The sequence below is a fragment of the Tympanuchus pallidicinctus genome, unplaced genomic scaffold (assembly GCF_026119805.1).
Source record: "Tympanuchus pallidicinctus isolate F22 unplaced genomic scaffold, pur_lepc_1.0 scaffold8, whole genome shotgun sequence".
NCBI lineage: Eukaryota > Metazoa > Chordata > Aves > Galliformes > Phasianidae > Tympanuchus > Tympanuchus pallidicinctus.
Genome location: NW_026294802.1, coordinates 6,825,958 through 6,847,869, shown reverse-complemented (window position 1 = coordinate 6,847,869; position 21,912 = coordinate 6,825,958).

Here is a 21,912-nt window from a genome sequence, read left to right as displayed (position 1 = left end):
AGCAAAGGTGTTAAATTATACTAATGGACTATACTAAGTGATGAGGAAACTCAGGTAATGCTCATTGTGTGCTAACTTAATCTCTTTTTTTTTTTGTCTTTTCATTATCCTTGTTTTTTTTTTTCTTTTTCCTAAATCTCATTTCTTTTTCAAATCTCTTGCTGTTTTTATTTATGTGCCAAACCATTAGTTAAAATTTTGAAAGAATGAATTTTTCCCTACAAAAGTTTTCTGTCACTCACTGTCAAAAAAGGGAGATGCTCCATAGCACTTAGAAGACTGGAGATTTACACAATCTTCAAAAATTGTCTGGGGGAAAGTAGGCTTTTATAAGATATGAAAACTGATAGAGCATTCTTCAAATCACTAATAGACTGAATAAAATAAAACCTTTGGAAAGAAGACTGAGTGTTTACCATTGTTTAATTACAAAAGGAAAATCTGAATTCCTTCTTTATATGCTTCTTAGCAATTAGTTACATTTTTAGGTTAGTAATAAATAATAAATAATAAATAATAGTTCTACAATGCTCTTTTTCTTAAGTGAGAGCTATCTGTATCTTGTCAGTAAGTCTGAGCTGCTTGAGGACTATCTCAAGTCTTCCTCAGCTTTCCAGAGCTCTATCACACACTGGTCTCTGATTTCTCATTTCCTCTCTACCCTTGCAAAAGTCAGTATTTACTGACTAGGTCTTAAACAAGTTTTGCAAGGCGCTTTCGAGTCAGCTGTTTTCTGTTGGGTTGTCTTAATTGCTTCTGGTGGGTCTTAGAAGGCAATCTCTGTCTTTACATAGCCTATTTTTGCTATGTTTGGGTATATGAATGGTTCTCCATCATGCAGAAGATGCTCAACCTCTGATGCTACCACTCTGTGCTCCAAACTTCTGTGAGTGGTCATTCATGGAGTGGTTCTATGGATGCAAGCAGGAGCATTGGTGGTGAGTGGGAGATGTCCCTTCAAAAGTACCACTGGCAGAGTGGAAGCCTCTTTGAGAGTTGTAAAGCTACAGAGTTTAACTTATACACTACTAAAGCTGAAGGAATCAGTTTTCAATTTGTCATCCCTCTGGCCTTACACAGGGTAGAATTGTAATTAATACTTGAATGCATAATATTGACACATACACACACAAGGACACTGTTCATCCATTGCCTTTTAAATGACAGAACAATATCTAATTTTTGCTCAGAATGGAGATTTTGAGCAATAAAGTGTTCATGTTCAAGATGAAGCTTTCCTGCAAATTAATTCACCTCTTTCCCTTTGTTCTCTTTCATGGTGATAAGGGAAGCCACCTTAGCAGATTTCTTCTCTCAGATTATCTTACCAATTAGCCTGTACTTGTCATCACTAGGAAAATCCAAATGAAAGACAGAACTCTTTAATCTTATAGTGAAACACAAATCTGTTATAAATTCTCATCATTTTCTGAGAAGCTTTCTTAAAAAGGCCACTATGTGTGTGACCAGTTCTCAAACGAGATTTTACTGAAATTACAACTATACATGTGCATACACACGAACATTTTTGCATGCACGAATACACTCAAGTATGCGTATACACACATACAATCTCTTACACAGTGTCAAAAATAGCTCTGCAGTTATAGATGGTCTTATTGCTATACAATCACCATGGAAACTATTGTCTCCATTGGCAAAGAATATTTTTGTTTGCATTTCTTCTGTCTCTTCTTATTAGTTGCACTGTAGTTCTTTTAATTTTCTGCTTCCTTCCATTCCTACCCCAGGAGCAAAAGATGATAGCTTGGATCTGAAAAGGTCAGTAGCAATTTTTTTTGTCTTGTTCAATAGATAATGCCTCTCAAGACCAGTTAGTTTCCCTCTCAAATATATAACAAGATAAGAAAGTGCATAGTGATAAACATTTTCAGTTCATTGATAGCTATACAGTAGTTATTAAGTGTTACTGGGGGGCTCTAGAGAGAGAGTAAAAGAGAAAAGCAGTATGCGGGGGATGGAGGAGAGTGAAAAGATATTTCCATAAGTGATAATTAATTTGCATACTATTACATTTTGAAATACAGGATGATTTTTTATATATTTTTTAACCCTGATGTACAATTTCAGAAGTCTGTTATTGATAATAGAAGACTTCTGCACCCATGTAATTATTTATTAAATATATATTTCTTTTTCATTTCTTAAGGTCTGACTTTTTTACTGTATTAGTTCTTGTATTGCTGTTATTAATTAGTAGCACCACAGGTGCTCATGGGACTCAGCAAAAGTCAAGTGTGGTTGTTTGCCACTCGGGGGTGCGCTGTGGGCTTCAGTCCAATGCAGCGGCTGTGTTGGGATGACTGTAATGCAGAGGAAATCTCCAGCCTGAAGGAATGGATCCACTTGCACTTTCTTTTCACAGCACTTAAAGTAGAGGATAAAGAGAAATAACACTATCAATCTTGTCCCTATTGGACTTTCTTCTTTTTCTTTTTTCCTTTATTTTTTTCTTTCTTCCCTTCTCTCTCTCAATCTGTGTCTCACATTCTCTTTTTTTCCATCCTCCCAATTTTTCTCTTGTTCCTTCTTTCTTTTATAACTGTCTATTTTATAACTCTTTCTATCTCTCTTTCCCATGTCTATCTCTGCTTTTCCTTCTGTCTTTTTATCTGTATGCCTTTCTCCCTCTCTCTCTCTTTCAAAAACCTAGGTATGCATGCCAGAGAAAGAAAATGAAAAAGGGCCCATACTAAGGTGCATAAGGACTCTGTTTCCAAAATAGTTACCTGATTGAACAGGCTGAAAGAAAAGCCAAGCATTCCTTCTTTCGTCTTGAGGTCAGATATTATTAAAAAAATTTGTGTTGAATTTAAGGCTTGATTTTGCATATACTTTGGATGGAATGTGAAGGTGCTAATTTCCAGCCTGGAGTCCTGACATTCACGATATAGTAGATAAATATCTTCAACCATATAAAATCTCAGTCCTCTAACAATTTATGAAGTTTTGCTTTATGTGCTGCAGATAGTCCTACTCATTCCACAGGACCCTTTCCAGAGTAAAAAACCAGACAGGACCAGAATCGTTTGTCCTTAGCTAAACTGAAGTATAAAATTGGTTGTTTTGCCATTGTCCTTCCTTGATGATATGGTTCCAAAAAGCTGCCTGCACAACTGAGTGTCACAAAGACAAAACATTCTCTTGTGATAAAGACTGTTCTGTAAGTAGTTGAATTAGAGCTGAGCCTGTGTATCATCAGTGCTACTTGCTGTCTTATCAGGAAAGCTCCCTAAATAAGCTACCCTTTTATCTCCCAACATGAGAAGGAGAAGACAAGTATATTATATTTCAGTCCTGCAACCTTAGAATCAGGGTCACAATAAAATGGCACAAAAAAGCAGGACAAACATGGAGAGAAAAAACAAATGGAAAAAAGATTGAAAAGACAGCCACCTTCTTCCTTTGTAGAATTTATGCTACAAGCCTCTGAAGTAGATGGAGAGGTAGAAAACACTCTAACCTTAAAGCCAGAAATACACATCTGCGTTAGTAGAGGTAGCAATGACAACAATAATTTAGCAGCCATTATTATGCTTTGTACTGTACTTCAGTAGTATGCTCTCAGTTAATGCCTTCAATTCAAATACTACTAAGCAATTTGTCAGTGTGAGGTACCCACCAACCTTGTGTACAAGGTGGAGAGTTAGTCTCTCAGGTTGTGCTTAGGCTCCCCCTGTAGTCAATGGAGCATGACAAGTCTGCTCAGAAGGTGATTCCAAGTAGAAGGCTAATTTAACAAATCTGAAAGATGTCATGAAGGGCCTCCCTCTTTGCTAGCTGTGAAGGGAGCTTAGGGAAATGAAGGATATTAAGCTGTTCTAAGTTTTACCTGTAGTTTGCCTTCCCATTAAGACAGCAAGCTGCAATATTCAAGGCTAGCACTTCAAACATATTTAGGGATTTTAAAAATAAGAGGTGTTTACCATGATAACAGAGACCAAAAAGCATAAGACAAATGAACTAAAATCTTCTATTTTGGAAGCAAATGACCCAGTGTGATTCTTTTTTGTCACAGATTGTGGAGGGAGGACTGCCCAGGTAGTACACAACTCTGAAAGGGACTGGAGAGCAGGAAAGAGGTAAAACAGGAGAGCTCAGCACCTCCTTCTTGGCCCTGGTGATTGTAGTGAGGTAGAGAGAAAGCCTCAGCTTTTGTTCAGTGGTTTGGCTCAGGAGAATGATGGAGGCAGGCTGCGGGAGCTGAGCCCTTGCTGTGCTCCTCAGTCTTTGTGAGGCACAGCAGGTGTAATGGGAAGCTCCTCTCCCCAGATGAATGCACATGAGGATGCTGATGCCCCTGCTTCTTTCATGGCTGTGCTGGGAACCAGAGCGAAGCCACGTTTCCCAACAGCAGGCCGGTAATTCCTGGAAACAAGCATGAAGGAACGGGCTGTGGAGCGAGAAGGGGATGGCTGGGGAATAGCTCTGCAGAATGACTCCTTATCTAGAATCACCCATTGAAGGATTTAGGGCTTCGTCCTACAGTATGTTCAGCATCTCCTGAGAGACCTAAAACTGGTAACCTAACAACTTTTCTTTGCGTTTGTGAAAGGTTGATCAGGCCTGAAAATCTCTAAATACTTCAGTTGAAAGAGACTATGTAAGCTTTTTGCAAAATTAAAACAGTACCCACAGGTCCCTCTTATTCACATTGCAGTTGCTCACTCGCTCTGCTCAGCACAGGCGAGTTCTTGTCAGACAGGCATTCTTCCCCCTACACCCATATCAGCTGCTGACATGATAGGAGCTCCAAGCCAAATGCCTGGCATGTGGGAGTTTCTGCCAGGACAAAACCATGTATTTATATCTGTGCTTTTAGTGACAGGTGGGAGGTGTAAGCATTAGAGGATGGAAGCTGAAGGCCATGACTGGCAGGCTGTGCTGTTGCTCTGGGGCAGCAGGCACTGTCAGGATGGCTTCAGAAAACCTGAATTAAGCACAGGAGCCAGAGCTGATGGGTAGGGGTGATAAATTTGTCACATTTTTCTTGACATGTCTCAAGTTGGTACTGTTTTTACAGCACCATTTCAAAGCCAAACCATGTCTTTTCTGAAAGGAAAGGCTAAGTTTGTTTTAAATTACTTCTTTTTCTTTTTTTTTTCTTTCTTTCTTTTTTTTTTTTTTTTTTTTTTTTTTTTTTTTTTTAAATATGGCTGTAGTACACTAGGTATATTAAAACAAAAACAAAAACAATCCCCTCCTCTTTTCTGCAACAAGGTCAGTAGACTGGCTAGGGTGACTACTGCTGCTAGGGACTGAACTTCCTACTGGTGGAACTGAAGTATATGCTGAATTATGGGACTCATTGCCCAGTTGTGTTGAAGAACCCATGATTGAGTCCATGTAACCTTAGTGTTCCCAGTATCCCTGAGAATATTCCCTGCTGGGCTCTTCTGAACGTGTAGAGCAAGTGAATTAGAAATATCAGACTCTGAACTTTAAGCTGGAGCTGGTCCAGATGAGCTGTATCCTCAATACAAAACCCTGAGAAACCTTCAGCTTTGGATCAGAAATAAATTCAGAATCACAGAATTGCAGAAAGTTTGAAGCTGAAAGGGACCTCTAGGGGGACCTCTGACATGCAGCACAGGTTACTGAGAACCATGTCCATCTAGTCAATTTTGAAGATCTCTAAGGAGAAAATTCTATAACCTCTGCAGGCAATATAAAAGAGCCTGGCTCTGTCCTCTTTCCCTTCCCTTCAGATATCTATAGACATTGATAAGATCGCTCCAGTCCTTCTCTTCAGGTTGAACAGTCCTGAACTCAAATAAACTTCTGGGCGTCCTATTTCTTAACTGTGTGAGGATTGTTGTTGTCATATTTATCTTTTTCAGAATCACTTGCAGAAACATTGCAAGACTTTAATTGTGTACCCCCAGATAACTTAAAAAATCTAAACCAAAACCTGAAAATCAGTGCAGACTTGTGGTTTTTGAATCAGATGCAATTGAAAACTCTTGCTTCCATCACAAACAGTGAGTTAAAGAAACTTATTATACAGCCTTTTTGTTTTTTAGATATCTGAGATCTGAGCCAGAATTTGACCTTTTTTTTAATTTTTTTTTTTTTTTTTTTTTTTTTTTCCTGCCAGAATCATTGTCAATTAGCGCTGAAAGTTCTTGGAAATGGTGAGACATGGCCAAGAAGCAGAACAGCAGTAATCTTTTCAGTAGCACGGATTTAAACCTCTGTAGTCAGCTGATTGAGTGTGGCATGGTATTTGATGAGGAAATCAGAGCTGATAGGGACTGGAGTTTGCTTCATCAACCAGTAGTTTCCAAAAGATGTGACTTGTTGGGAGAAATGGGGAGGTCTGGGCAGTTGGCAAACTTCTAATCACACATCATTCATTTTTTTCCTTTCTTTAAAAGTGGTTCACTGTGGAATGGAATAATTTAAAAACGTTTCAGTTTTTGGGTGTGAATCACAAATTCCCATGAACTATAATTTTTGCTGGTGCAGCTTTTGCTTTTCTGATACAGCACTTTCACCTGTGGAGAGGTTTTATGAGTAAAATTGGATGAATCTTTCCAGAAACTGTGAAATGGGGCTTCTCTGAACAAACAGCTCATTGAAATATAAAGCATGAGAGGTGAGACAGAAAGATTAAGCCAAAAGGAAATGAGAAATCATAAAGCAAACAAATGTTCCATCACTGTAATGTGTTTTGGAAAAAGCACCTGATTTTCAGCATTTGGCCTGGCTCAGTCAGTGATGGAAGAACTCTGTTGCTGACTGTATTTGAAGCCTTCAATCTGTGCTGGGAGAAAACCAAGGAAAACAGAAGAACAGGCTTTATCCTTGAAGACAATAGCAGGAGTAATAAATACAGAGATTATTTTGTGCACAAGTGAGCAGGAAACTGGAAACTGAATTACATAAATTTATTCAAGAAATTTTGTCATCATAACCCAAAGAGTACTATGCACCTGAAGCAAGATCATGGTCACAGACTTGCTGTGCTACTTTCCTCAGGGATGGTAAGCCTGATATCTAGCACAGCATGCAATGGTACCTTTGTAAGCTAACTGTTGCTTCTGTGAGGGACTTGCATATGCAGATCAAACAGCAGCAACAAGTCAAGGCTGCTAATTGTCTTCTTATCAATATCTCATACAAAAGACCGTGTTCCTATGTGATGCTAGTCTCCGTGGAAGTACTTTAAGTACTTTTTTGTACATAGTTCAAGAAAAGTATCATCCATTTTGGCATCTCACATTCCTGTGAGATGTCTGGATTTCAACCTGTATCTTCACAAATGTGAAAAAATGACTTGGCTTCGGTCCTATAAAATCAACAGATCTCCAGCTCTCTGACAAGTGTAGGCAGTTCAGATCTTCAGAGCTCTAGGAGAATGGCCTTTCTCTGTGACCTTTCCTGCCTTTTCTTACATTGTCAGATGGCAGAAAGAAGAGACTCTCAAAACCAAGGGTAGAAGCATATGGAGATTGAGAAAGTGATAGGAAAAAGATATTGCACACAGATTTCTACCAGCAATTGATAGTGCAGAATATAAAGCTGCTTTTAAACCTGAAAGCACACTTCATACCATATCTGTGGAAAGAGAAACAATTCTATGTGTAAGAATCTGAATTTCTATAGTGTCAACCAGCTTGTCATTTGGGAAGTACCAAAGTGACATTCCTAGAAATCACAGCTATGTGTTCAGAGAAAAAGACACTGAACCTCAGCCATGTGGTAGTAATGGAGTTGGGCAACTTGTGGATATGGTTGGTGCAGTCATTCCACTGCAGTGACAAAAGGGATAACCTGCAGCTGAACCAGAGAGTAAAGCTGAGGAAAGGAGAAAGTTGAGAACTTCTGAATGAACCCTACATGTGTGAAATGACAAGTTCACAGCGACATGTCCAAGGAAAATGAAGTAAAAGAAAACTAAGCTTTCAAGCTTGGTCCACAGTTTCAAAGAGGTTTCTCCTGGAAAGCTGTATAGATAACAGGATATGTATTCTTCCTATACTTATATAGTGCTTGCAATGCACTGCCAGAGAAAGCAGATTTTTCTGAGAAGTTTGTTTTTTATAGTCTGCCAGGTAGTCTCACTAAGCAAAACTCATAAAATTAGACAGGGTACTGCTCAAAACAGTTAATACTCTGCATCAAGAGACTTTAATGGGCAAGAGAATGAATTCCAGATACCTTTTGGCTTGGAACAGAGAGCTGAAATAAACTCTGCTTCTTTAGTATATTTTGTATGTGTAAACATACAGGGAAGACTTAAATGTGTCAGGCTCATACTGTACCGAGAGCTTAGGGAATTTAACTTGCTGTTCTTCGGTGAGCTAACTCTGCTCCAGTGCTCTGCTCTCTGTCATAACATATTATGCTTTCTCAAGCTACTTGCAGTCTACTCTCTCCTCACCAGGAGAGGCTGCTCCATGAAACATACTCAGTAGTCGCGGGATGGAGCTAGAAGCTCTTCTCTACTCATTCACTTCATCTGTATGATCTCTAAATTAAAAATGTCCATACTCCCCTTTAACTGCTTGTGTTGAAAAAATTTAGAAGGAAATCTGCTCGTTTTTATTTTCTTATTTTTTTTCCATGCGGCTGAAAGAAAACATGACTCACAAAAAAAAAGCTAATGTTAATTGTCTTTCCAAGAAGCTGGCATGGAAGAGCCCTAAGCAATTCTTCAGACAGCTTGATGCATAATCACTCTTGGCTCTCCGGAAAATGCTTGGATTTGACCTAATCAGGGATATTCCTTTACCCAACTACAGCATCCCAGGGGAAGGTTTCTCTGCAAGTGACATCGTGTTTACAAGCACCATTTGGCACAGCTTTTATCTCCTTTTAAAGAGCAGACTGTTATGAAATGAAGTAGTGTGGTGAAGAGAAATACAGCTAATGTTTTCAGTCTTCGATCTCTATTCTTTCTCTATTGTGATTTCAAAGTCTTTTCACTGCCAGTAGGAGACTGTGGGGATGCGGTATAAGATCCCAAAGATACACCTGTCAGAATGTTTAATTTCTTTATCAGATATTTGTGATAATGTTATCTCAGAAAGTCCATTCACTAGCTAGCACAAGTGAAGTTTGCACTGGAGATGTCTGTTTTACACACTGCATATGCAAGCAATATTTTTTCATGTATTCAATGTACTAAATGTAGAATACTGTTATTGACTTTCAGAAATGCTTATTACATACAACTACCACCTAGACAAAGAAGCCAGCTGGAAACTTATTCCAGCTGGAAACCTAACCCAATAGCTCCAGCTCAAGAAGCGGTCAGATAGACATAGGAGGTAAAGGAACCATCAGCACTGCTTCTGTGTACATAGAAGCAGGAGAAAAATATATAGGAGAGAGGGTAGCAAAGAGAAGCGGCTTTACGCAGGGTGGGGGTTTGTGAATGAGTAGCAGAAGAACGGGAAACTCAGATCTTCTGTTCCACAAACTGGTCAACATGCTAAGAATTGTGCTGTATGAGACATGCTGAAATGATCAAAAGTGAGCTAAGTGAGCTACTCATACACATTTAAAGCTGCTGTTATTTGTGACTTTAGGAAGTCTGCGAGGTTTAGTTGATGAGCTGGCGTTAGACATGGTCTAGGAGTTGGACACTGTCTTATGTGCCCTGTTCTAATTCTTTCACCAGGTTCTGGTGGTCTTACTTACTGACAACTTCTCTTTGAGCTGGGCTGATGTTTGATCCCTAAAAGTAATTAACAGTCTCATCCTCTTCAGTGCAGAAAAAGGCAAAATGTATTAGTTATAGCAGGGGGACTAACAGTTCTGAAGACCTAACAGAAAGCAATGAGAGCACAAAGAATTTTGGCCAGATGGAAGCAGCATGCAGAGCTAGCTGTACTCCAGCTCTTACCTGGTTGCTTGTTATAAGATTTTCTGTAATGTTTCTGGTGTTTATAAACCCATCAAATCACTTACCTTCACCACATGCATTGTTATTCAGTTTCCCTCCAACAACAATCTGATGTCAGGGAGAAAGGTGAAATGGGGCTCAAGGGGAGCAAATGAAGCAGACAGCCCAGACCTATGCCTGAAGACGCACCTGGGGAACCAAGTAGTGTGCCCTGCTGCTGCAAAGCAAAAAGGTGAGGACTGCTGCCAACCTTTCAACCTCTTCCTCTTCCCCTGCTCTCTTCTAAGCCTGGGAGAGAGCCTTGCCACAGGCATGGTGACATGTCACATATCAGCCTTATGCTAGTTTTCAAGCTGTTATATTTATCCCTACTTCACAAATATTTTTTGAGGCAGATGATCTTCTGCATGGGAGAGATTCCTCATTAAAGTTAATTACAAGCACCTTCCTGTGGGGATTTAAGTGAAATCTTGCCTGTTTTTCAGCAGGACGCGTGCAGTTTGGCATGAGCTGTGTCTCTATCACTAACTGATTCTGTAAAGCTATTAGAATTGCCTAAATGGCATGAATTACAACATTTTCAGATTCAGAAATTGACATAAATGAGCTATTTATTTTGATTTTCTTGCCAGCAAGCCACACTGTTTCCAGAAAGGAAGCAGGGCATCTGTGCATTCAGAGTGAACCTATTTATAATCTGAATTTGTATCAGTGGAAGGCATTTCACACTTGATTTACTGAGAGTTCTCTTTCTCTCTCTCTCTTTTTTTTTCTTTTTCTTTTTTCCTCTGAGTCTCCCTGACTTTTTCTTATGGCTGAATTTCCACAGAGCTATGTGGGAATCTGAGCTACACAGGAGGCTGACAACCAGAAGAATTGAGCGATCATGCCCTCAGGTATTTTGATCAGTTATGGAATGTTTTATTTCAATTCCAGTAAGCTGGGAAATTTCAGTAACAATTGAACACCCTTGCACAGTGAACTATTTTGCCTACTCTGAAATATAACACGGAGAGCTGCCTTTCTGTCTAGGGAATGTGCTTTTCTTACTTCTTTTTAAAAAATGTTATATAGTGTGTTTAAAATTTGAACTTGTGTTGATTTTATAGAGTGAAAGCGTGTACTGTGAGTGCAAACCAGTGACTGCTGAAAGGGTCTGGCAAGTACTGTGAACACATGAGCAAACAATAAAATTTTACTACTGCATCTATATATTGCTGAAGAGGACATGAGCTTTCTGGGAAAGTGGAAAAATTCAGGTGCTTTTGTTAGACTGGTAGTAAATTGAAGCACTCCTCTTTGGTCACTGCTGAAAAAATACAGCTGGCCTACTGTGCGCATGGATGAGAGCAAAAGATGTATTTATATCTGATAGTGAAATGATTTTTCACTGCATATTTCATGGAAAATCATAGAATCATAAAATAACTTGAGTTGGAAGAGACCCTTAAAGGCCATCTACTCCAACTCCCCTTCAATGAACAGGGACACCCACAGCTAGATCAAATTGCTCAAGAGCCCTCCAGCCTACCTTGGGTGCCTCCAGAGATGGGGCATCCACCACCTCTCTGGGTGTTTCAGTCTCATAGCTGTGATTTCCCAGGCATTCAGCAGTGAGCACAAAGCTGACTGTCACTCTCAATCATGCCATCATCTCCGACTGACAAGGGACAGACTAGAAAAGATCATCTGTTGGTGGGAGTAAAGAAAATGTTTAGATGCCACCTAGGCATAAGACATTTTCTACTTTTATTTTTTTTCCAAAGGGAATCTGACACACTGTACAGTGTTTTGCAGGTCTTTGCTTGGGGCAGTCTCTGTCTGAGGCACCTTCTTGCTCCGTTTTATCCCTTCAGGTGTTCCCTGATCCGGAGCATTTGGCTGAGATCTTCCTCCTGGAATTCCCTATTGCACTTGCCGTCAGGTTTATTCCAACCTATTTTTGCCTCTGGCACTGTCCTGTCCCTTGATACCTTTACTGAAAAATCAAGTGAGGACTGAGACAATGTTTAGGAAAAAATATCTCTGCAAGTCATTATATTGTGCTTATAAAGCCTTAGTTGAGTTAGCAAATTTACTTTATGTTCTAAGTAAAGGAAATACATGACCATCCTAGGCACTTTATTGTATTCAACATCATTTTCCCATTTCAATGTCATTTAATTCTGATATTCACATCAGGGAATAACCAAAAAGCTTTCTCTGTATGTATACCTACATAAACTGACATCCTGTATGGGCAGTTAAGTAGGAAAGCAGTCAGATTGCCCTGGAATGCTAATCAATGCGTAACATTTACTGACACTACATCACATCAGAGCCAATTACACTTGTATTGTGCTCAGCCACTTTACCCATTCCTGTGTATGTGACTGTTGAATCCTGTCCATATTTGATATAGGAATGGATTAGCAGCAGTGTCTAGCCTGGAAGCAAGGCAATGAAAGCTATCCAGGAAATACATTCTGATTTTGAAGTTCTCAGTGAAGGGCAGTAAAGAAAAATTAAACTCCAGCAGAACTTCTCTATAAATCTAACTTACATTAGGATGATCTGATTAGGATTGACCAGAGTTCCCTCTTGCTGTGAATGATTTTCTTCTTTCTCGTGGTGGTGTGGGTGATTGACAATAATGGCTACTGAAAAAAACACCAAATCTCTCTTCAGTAACTATTCCAGAGTGGAGGACAGCCTTAAAGCTGCACAAACTGACTCCAGACAAATGCTTTTTGATGAAATAATAACTTTTATCCAGGGATAAAATTGATGCTCCAGAAATATGTTAGGAGTGGAATTATTCCAGTATAATTCTAACACTTTCTTATTTTGCAACTTTTTGCTTTGCAGAGTTTTTCTTTGATGGTGCAGGTTAGGGAGGACAGAAGCATGAAAATACTTCAGCCGAACCTCTTCAGGCTCTCATACTCTTTCTCTGCTGAGCTCCAGGTTTAGAAACCATTTTGTGCAGTGCTTCAGGAGCCAATTGCTTCACTTCAATCAAGCACAGCACAGTTTCAGGGTAACTAAAACAGAATAAAGGAAAGGAAATGCCTCTCCTCCAAAGTAGCTTACATAAAAGCATTGGAAAGAAGGCCTAATTCTTCCATTGGGTAAAATATTTTTCATTTAGACCTGAAAATGGATGCACTTTTCTGCAGAGAAAACTGTTTAGTGAGATGTGCAGAGTGCTGGCAAATCCATCTGGCCAAGTTTCACATGGCAGTGCCCCTGTTTTTCAGTGCTGTTCATGTCATTTTTACATGGGGCAGAAGCAGAGCTTCCAGCACTCATACCCAAGCAGTGTTGAGTGGCATCAAGCAGACTCATGTCCCACATTCTGGAAAAGTGCATGGGAATTAAAAATGGAGCTCTGAGGATCAAGCAGGGAGATGAACTGGGAATTTGTTAGGGGAGAAAGGATAATATATGCTATCAGAGAGAGCAGAAATGAGCCTGAGTCCGGCCAAGAGAAGGAGCAGAAGAGGTGCTCCCATCACAGAAGATCAGCTCTGAAGGCTGCACGGTGCCTTGGGTACACGGATGAGCTTGGTAAGAGAACAAGAGCAGCTGAGTGTGCAACTCAAATGTCAGTGCTGTCTCTCCTTGAGTAGGGCCAACAGTGGGCTGCCTTAGAAAGTCCTGTGGGTTTGTAGCAGGTAAAAGTAACAGTGCTGTGGAAAGCTGCAATGTGGACCAGTTTCATAGAGTCATAGAATAGAATCACAGAATTGTTTAATTTGGAAGGGACCTTAAAGGTCATGTAGTCTAACTCCCCTGCAATGAACAGGGACATCCACAGCTAGATCAGGGTGCTCAGAGTCCTCTCCAAGCCTAACCTTGAAAGTCTCCAAGGACAGGTTTTGTTGGTTTGGAATGGTGTTGCTTCATGTGTCAAGGAAACCAACCATACTTGAAAAAAGTTGATTGAGCCTACAAGTACTGTAAGGCTTTTGTCTCATAAATCTCTGTGTAGTTAAGAAGATACTTGAAAATACTTGAATGTAATGAAATTAAGGAATCTGTATTTTGACAGCAATGCTAGAATTTCCTTGGATGGAGAGGGGGGAGAAAGACAGAAGTGCAGGTGTTGTTACTTCAACATTTTACTGACTGCTTGTTGTTACTCTCAGACAGTTCTTGTACCAGGTGTTGGTGCCAGGTGTTTTGAACAGCAACAACTGTTAGGTACAGCTGTATCCACCATGCAAAGTCAAGAAATTAGACAGTGCTCTGCTTTTTCAAAAAGGACAGCAGATGTTAACATCTTGTAACTTTTGATTGTGAAGGGAAGAACAAACAAAACCTTTTCTACTAATAATGTTTATACAAGTTCTAAGGCAGGCTGCTTTATCCTTTCCTACAGTCAGGATAAAATAAACCAAACCAGACTGACCGAAGAAGGGAAGAATGTGAAAGGTTTTTTTTCTACTCAGCTTCTTCCCTCCCCTTCTCCATCCCCTATTCTCTGCAACAAAAAATTGATTGAATCATAAAAGTTAGGAAATTCAGTGTTTTAGATTACAAGAAATGCAGCTCATCTTCTTTCTTTACCAGGAGACAGATCTGCCTTCTAGCCACTGCTTTAGCCAGCCCTTTTCAGAGCCCTGTTAACAACAGTCTGGCTAAGCATGGCAGTTTGACAGGACTGGGATGATTCTTATTGTTTTGCTATTGCCTTTCAGTCAAGCTGCTGCCATTCTGCAGTTTGGCTACTTTGACTGATAGTGTGCAAATGCCACGTTTCTGACTTGGGGACCTTTCTGTGGTCAAGTTGCGTGCAGCTTTGCAGATGAGAATTTAAATGGGTAGAAGTCACAAAATTAAGACATTGAAATTACAGCCCCCACATGAGTGTGCAGTCAACCACAAATTCAAAACATGGTGTAGAATGGTGGAAAGAACAATGTGAGAATCACTTCAGCACAGAGTTTAGCCCCATATGTTTTTCATGCAATGAAATCTGTATTTTGCTTTATAGAATGGACAAAACTTGCTGAGGTGTGATTATCTGCTGTTTTCTGTTTTGTGTCCTTTAACTTTGTGCAGAATTTTTGTTTTATTTCAAAGTAAGGTGCATGGGAAGGAGTGGGTACATGTATATGTGGGCTGCTTATCAGTACCCCACAGCTGTTTTTACTTTGCACATTGCAAATATCATATAGATGCCTGAAACTGTTTAATCACAGTATCTCATGATCTGATCACAGAATCATGCAGCTCTTCAGTTACTTTCCTGCATGGACAAATTTTCTAGTGTCAGTTTATAATTGTAGACTCATAGAATTGCTTGAGTTGGAAAGGAACCTTGAAGGCCATCTAGACCAACTCCTCTGCAATGAACAGGGACACCTACAGCTGGATTAAGGTGCTTGGAGCCCCTCCAGCCTGACCATCTACAGGTGGCTTCCACCACCTCTCTGGGCTACCTATTCCAGTGCCTCACCACCCTGATTGTAAAATATTTTTTTTCCTTATATCCAGTCTAAATCTCTCCTCTTTTAATTAGAAACCATTTTCCCTTGTCCTATCACAAAAGACCCTGCTGAAGAATCTGTCCCCTTCTTTCTTATAGCCCACCTTTAATTACTGACAGGAATAACAATTAGATTGTTTCCAGTATCTGGACTAAAAAACCAGATAATCTGAGCTAGGTTAAAGTTCCATGATGGTATGGACATGCACTAAATGGTAAATGACTGAATTACATTACGGTGATATTAGCCAACAAAAGCAATGGTAAAGGGATTTGGCTATAGGAAAAAGAAAGATGATAATGTGAGTTTTGGGTAGTGCAAAGTTTTCTAAGACACTGGAAAAATGGCAGCCACATCTACTAGCAACAACCTAAATACGAAATTGTAGGAGTGAGAAGAGAGGAGACAGCACAAAAGTTTCTGCTACTATTAATCGTTGTGTAGAAGGTCTGGTGTTCAGAACAGAGAAAACAAGGAATTTAGGATATGACTTGTTAGACTAGAGTGCATGGAGGAACTTGGAGCTGTTGACAGTCTCTGAGGACACCCTGACACAGATTTTGCCTTACACTTTGCCCTTCCAAGGTCATATTTAAAGCTGTAGTGGGTGCATACACTTACCAGGAAGCCAATGAGATTTAAAGACAGTCTAAAAACATTTGAGCTGTCCTCAGCCCTGTGTCAGAATAGCTGCTGTGCTCAGCACATCACCAAGCAACTCAGAGGGGTACACAGGGCTTTTAATGCATGACACTTTAACACAGTCCAAAGATTCTGTCATGACACATGCCAGCAGTGATTCACTGCCTCTCAGCTACCACGTGATTAACCCGTCTCTCATTCATTCTAATTATTACTTAAAAATAATAATAAAAAAATTCTTCATGTTCTCATCTTTTTCCACATAAAAATGTCAACTTGTCAAAAGAGAGAGGAGCTGGAAAAAATTCTTCTCCTTTTCACCTTGTCTGGCTTCTTTCAAACCAAGCTATGCAAAGCTCTAGTGCAGCCTGACAAGACCTAACTGCTGAGATTTCACAGGCACTGGGGGAATGGAGGTGGGAGGGAACGGGGGAATTGTTGCTGTAAGGGCTCTGCCACAAGCTACAGCATCTGCAGGGTCTCTCACAGACACCTCAGGATTGAAGGAGGGCAGCTCAAATGGAGCAGAGGAACTCACGTTCAACAAGAAAGTGAAAGGCTTAGGAATAGAAAAAATATGACGATAAATCTGTTTTAGTGTAAGAGAAGCCACTGAGTTAAACAGCTAGGAAAAGAGGAAACTTGTTTCTGTGACAGAACAAGCCCCTGGAAAGGAAGCAAAGCATCCTGAGTCATTATTTGGTACATTTTATTGTGACGCAGAGAACTTTACAGCCTGAAAATGGGTTGAAGGATTTCTGTGCTGCAAGGAGGCCATCTGTTCATGACTGTATTAGACGTGGTAATGTTCTTTTCTTCACAACTATTAATATCATGGCTCCAGTTGGCCTGCTCCTCTGCCTGGATCTGGTGGGTAAACAGGTGGTGTAAGAGACTGCTGTATTCCTAAAACAAAAATACTGTTTTGATGTAAAAATGTGCAGTATGGAGTTAGTGAAATGAAGGGAGCTTCTCTTTTCCATGATGCAACAAAGCCCCAATAGTTAGAAAGTGCGATAAGTCAGTGCTCAGTGGTAGATCTGGACCTCTTTATGGTGGTGGAGTCACTTCATTGATTGCAGGACCATGGCATTAGACCAGGACAGAGCCTTGTTGTCACTTTACCCTTCCATATCATTCAGATGATTTTTGGTGGGAAGAGATACTTGCACGATCACTCCTGATTTGTTACTTTCACCTGTAGGTTTCTAGTTCCATGCCAGAAGCAGCTGTAAATTTTGGAATATTTAGGGAAAAAGATAATATTTTGCACACTGCAGTAGCGAGGGAAGAGGTGGGGGAGGATGAGGTATGATGAGATCTGAAAGAAACAACCTACTTTTGTAACAGTTTTCAGCTTATTTGCAGCTTTGATTCTGTCTTCTTTTTTTTTAAAATTATTTATTTTTTATTTCATAAGGAAGTCAGTTGTAAGTAGCAGATAAGCAACATTGAATGCACAGGGATGCAAATACTCTGTGATCTTATTGTGACTTTCTTCTGCCACCATCTGGAACAGCAAATGAGTTTACAGCTGAAAAAATCTCTCTCTCCATATCTTTTATTTCCTCAGTTGTTACTTTTCCAGAAGGCCATCTTTAAACCCAATTTCTTATTCAGAAGCTGCTGTGGGGTCTGCTTTTTACCCTGTTATGTCAGGCTCACTGTCCTTCAGGAGGCAGGAATTCATCCAGGAACTACTCTTTTCAGATCCTTTTCAGTTTTCCTGTAGTCACATACCCAATTCCTAATTAGTTGGATGAGCAGCCATCAGATGCTTTGATTACACTTCTTCATTCCTCTGGATTTGGTTCCCCAGATGAATGCCAGTTTCCCTTTTGTATGTTCAGCATGTTCTGCCCCTGGTGGCAGGGCCAGACTAGTGGAAGAAAATCCCCCGCCTGTATCCAGAACAAGGGATGTTTCTCCTGGGCCATTCACCTCCTGCAAGCTGAACATGCCAGAATGGACACAGTTTTAGGCTCTTCAGGCTCTTTCTTCCATTTCCATTTGAACCATAAAGCTTGATTAAGAGCTCTGAGATGGAAGAAGTGATCACAGTAATCAGGACTCTGGGATTCCTTTTCAGGGAGGGACTGCCAGGAAAGATGGGAGGCTTTGAGTACACAGTATCCAGTGGAAGGCACAGAAAAGGCTCATAGGGCACCATGGAATTGCCTATGCTTGTTCCATTGACTCCACAGTAAGCCTGCTCATTCCCATACCCAAAGTCTGAGAAGTTGCAATTAGCTGAGCGAAACTGCTTTACTATTCAAGAGATTGAATCTGTCAGCTCTGCAGTATATTCTTCAGTGCTAGTCCTGCATTTCATATAGTCCTTGGTAATCTGTGTTTAGGAATATGCTCATAATCTCCTGTGTTAACATCATAGGTGCAGAAAAGCAAGCCTATATGTGGGAAAGAGAGCCCTAACTCTTGTGCTGAGCTACAGCCTAGTGGCTCCATGCTCTCGGCGCCTCCCAAGAAAGGACAGAATGGAGGCAGGAGCTGAGACTGGCTGACCAGAAAAGTCATGCAAGAAAGGGACTGAGACTTGGTGGGAGCAGGGGCTAAAGGAACCTGCTGGGAGAAACTCCAAGGGTAGGGAGAGTAACTGATTCTTTGAGAAGGCGTTTAGAGCCAGGCATACAGCATCATGAGAATGGAAACATAGAGTGAAGAGAACACCAGAGCCCATAACTCAAGCCTTGTGTGGTTTGTGCCTTCTTGCTTCCTTTTGCTGGCCCATTGTATTCAGTGAAGAGATTTCTCACTCCTTTAGCTCATGAATTGTGAGACACCCCACAGTACAGGTTGTCTCAATCCAGAGGAATTGCACTTACACAATTACAGCGGGTGCAGTGTAGTCATAAAAATTTTGAAAGAATGTTCTTTGGACATAATGGCAGCATTTTGCCAATATTCTGTAACTCAATAAACAAGCAGTAGAGCATTGATTCATTGCTAGTGGAGAAAAGAATCACAATTCCCACTAATAACATTTCTCATTTCTTATTTGACAATAGCTGATGGCAGCTTTTATAGACCAACCTCTGCTGAGCACACAGCTGCAAGGAAATGAACCCATGCGTTAATGTGCAACTGTACTGTACTGCGTAGACTTAGCTGAGGAATAATTTGTACAAATTGCTGATGGAAACCAAATCAAAAGAAAGAAGCCTGCTATGACTGCTGCTTGGGAGGGACAAATCTAGAGGGGCAAGTGCACTTTGGACAGAGTCCACAAGGTGCCCTGATTTTCCAGCTGAGCCTGAATCCAAACTCAAATGTAAGCCCACCCTTTGCTCTTGGTAATGAGTTCTCCCTCGCATGTGTAATGTGCATGTGTAATTTGCATCTGAATAAATGTTCCTAACTGCAGAGAAGGATTGAACACTAGGTTAAGAAAGAAGATGAAGAAAAATGTGTGAAAACACTGTATGTGGGAAATCAAGGGAACTTGTATTCCTGAGGCCAAAAGAGAATTTCTTAGATTTTCCTTGACTCAGCATTTCAGGTCAAATCATCACTTTGATGAGAGCTACTTTTTGCCAGAGCTGCTCTTCGTGGTAAAATGTTTTGCAGTTTGGTTTTTGATGAGGAATGTGTGATGCTGTAGGCTAGTCAGGGCTTTTTATGTAAGGCCAAAGTTTACAATGAAGGACTAAGTTGCTGTTATACCTCAGTATGCATTTAAATTCAGATGAAAAGCAGTCTTAATCACTTTATACCTCTTGTCCCTCTAGGTGCTCACTGGGTCTTTTGGCGCAGTCTGAGAGGAGATGCTTAACAAAATGTATCAGGCTTACCTTCAGTTATAAATCAAAAACCAGTTCCAAGCAAAAAAAAGATTCTTTCCTCACAAAGCATTGCCAGGTGATTTGTAACACTACTGTATGCAAGTCTTATGTTATCTCACTTGAGAGCAGAGATTGAACGTATAGTTTGTAGAGAATTGGTGTCAAGAAAACTGTCTGTATCTATACAATTTATGTGGATTTACAATTTAGTAGTGCAAGGAGGGCTGATTATGCCACTACGTTCAGCATATATGTGCAGTACAATTGGCCTACGCTGATGGCTCCCTGAAAACAGCAACATGTGGGAAAGAATTCAGTGTTGTGAAACTGGAAAAGCAGCATGTCCTTCCACAGAGGTTCTTCGGAGATACGGAGTAATGCAGTGTGAAGCAGACTGATTTTCTTGTCTGTATGGAATTTTTAAGGAATGCATGGGAGCCTCTTAGTGGAAAAATTGTGCATCTTCTGGCAGAATTTACCACAGAGTAGGTTAGCTATCTCAGAAATGAAGGCCAGCATCAAAATACTTCTTGGTAAAACTTATAACCAAGCTAGACCTCATTTAGGCTTGATGAACTTGTTTCATGGGTGATTTTATTCTTCTTTCAGGAGGAAAAATGCATGACTTCTGTTTTTGGAGGCATGTAAATCCTCACTCCCATCATAATAACATAGAAACTATCCTCCTTTGGGGTTCAGATGTTTCATTTCCTTGTCATGGCAAACTTACAATAAAGAGGTGATGTAGTATGAACATTGAAGCTTTCTTTTCCTGAGAGTAGGTTGTATGTAGAAGGCAATGCCAACCAGAATGGAGATCTCTTCTAACTCAATGAGATGCAATACCTTGAGCTCAAGTGAAAATAGCCTGCTTGATACCTTCCTTTCCAGCCTGTTTTTGATTTCTTTTTTTTTTTTTTAATGAGAAAGTTGCTCTAGGAATGCATTAGTTAGTTCATGGTCACAAATGGTGGTTTCTTTTCTTTCTTTCTTTCTTTTTCCTTTTCCCCTGTATGCAACTTCAGCGTGGCTCCTAGAAAACTACACTTTATCCCACAATATATTATCAGTCCTGACTGACCCGGAAAATTATTGTTCAGGCACAGTAAAATTGATTCTTTAACTGAAAGGAGGAAACCAGGGTGAAAAGAACTGAGGCTGTGAAGCCTTGTTTTCAGTTTTTACTTTTGAGGCATCTCCAAGGAATACTAGACACTGGGGAGGATAAATTCACAGTGAAGAGTTCAAATGTTTGCAGTTAGAACCCATACAGGGTCATAGTCTGCTAGAGCACAAATGCTGTAGACTAGATAAACATGTTAAACATTGTTCATCTTCCCACTTCTTATCCATATCTTATTAGTTAGTGTATATGTTCTGCTCTTATTATTTCTTGTAGAGTATGTCTTTTTATCCCTTTGTTTTGCACTCCTCTTGAGCACTCTATGCTGCAACAAGCAAGAGCTATTCAGCAGATGTTTCTGCCTTGTGGACTCTGACATTCCATACTTATTCTTTCTTGACAACTAGAAATCCTGACTGAGATGTTTCATTTTTCTCACTCGAGCTTTGGGAACACTATGGTATAACAACTGATCAGTACTAATTCCTGTAGCTTGTATTAATATTAATTACTGAACACTAGGGACAGAATGCACCCTTAGCAGATTTGCAGATGATGCTAAGCTAGGGGAATACCTAGCATGGTGAACAGCTGAGCTATGTTCCAATAAATCTTGAATCAAGAGAAATCTCCTGAAGTGCAGAAAGAGGAATCCAAAACTCCGAGGAGGAGCAGCAGCAGGCACCAGCAGGTTTAGGACAGAATGTGCAAACAGCTGCCAGTTGAACAAGACCTGGGGTCACAGTGGATGCCAAATGTAAGAGCTAGTAGCTATTTTCCTTGCAAACACTATCAACTGCATGGCAGAAACCTATGGTGGCATAGCCAAGGGAAGGTGATAATTCAGCACTGGTGAAGTCATACTTCACATACTTTCCAGTTTGAGAACTCTCCAGTTCAAGAGAGAAGGTGAGAAAATAGAGATGGTCAAGTTGAGGACTTATGATCAGGATCTACTCTACCGGACTACTCTAGTCTGCTGAAGGTAGGATCTGAGGC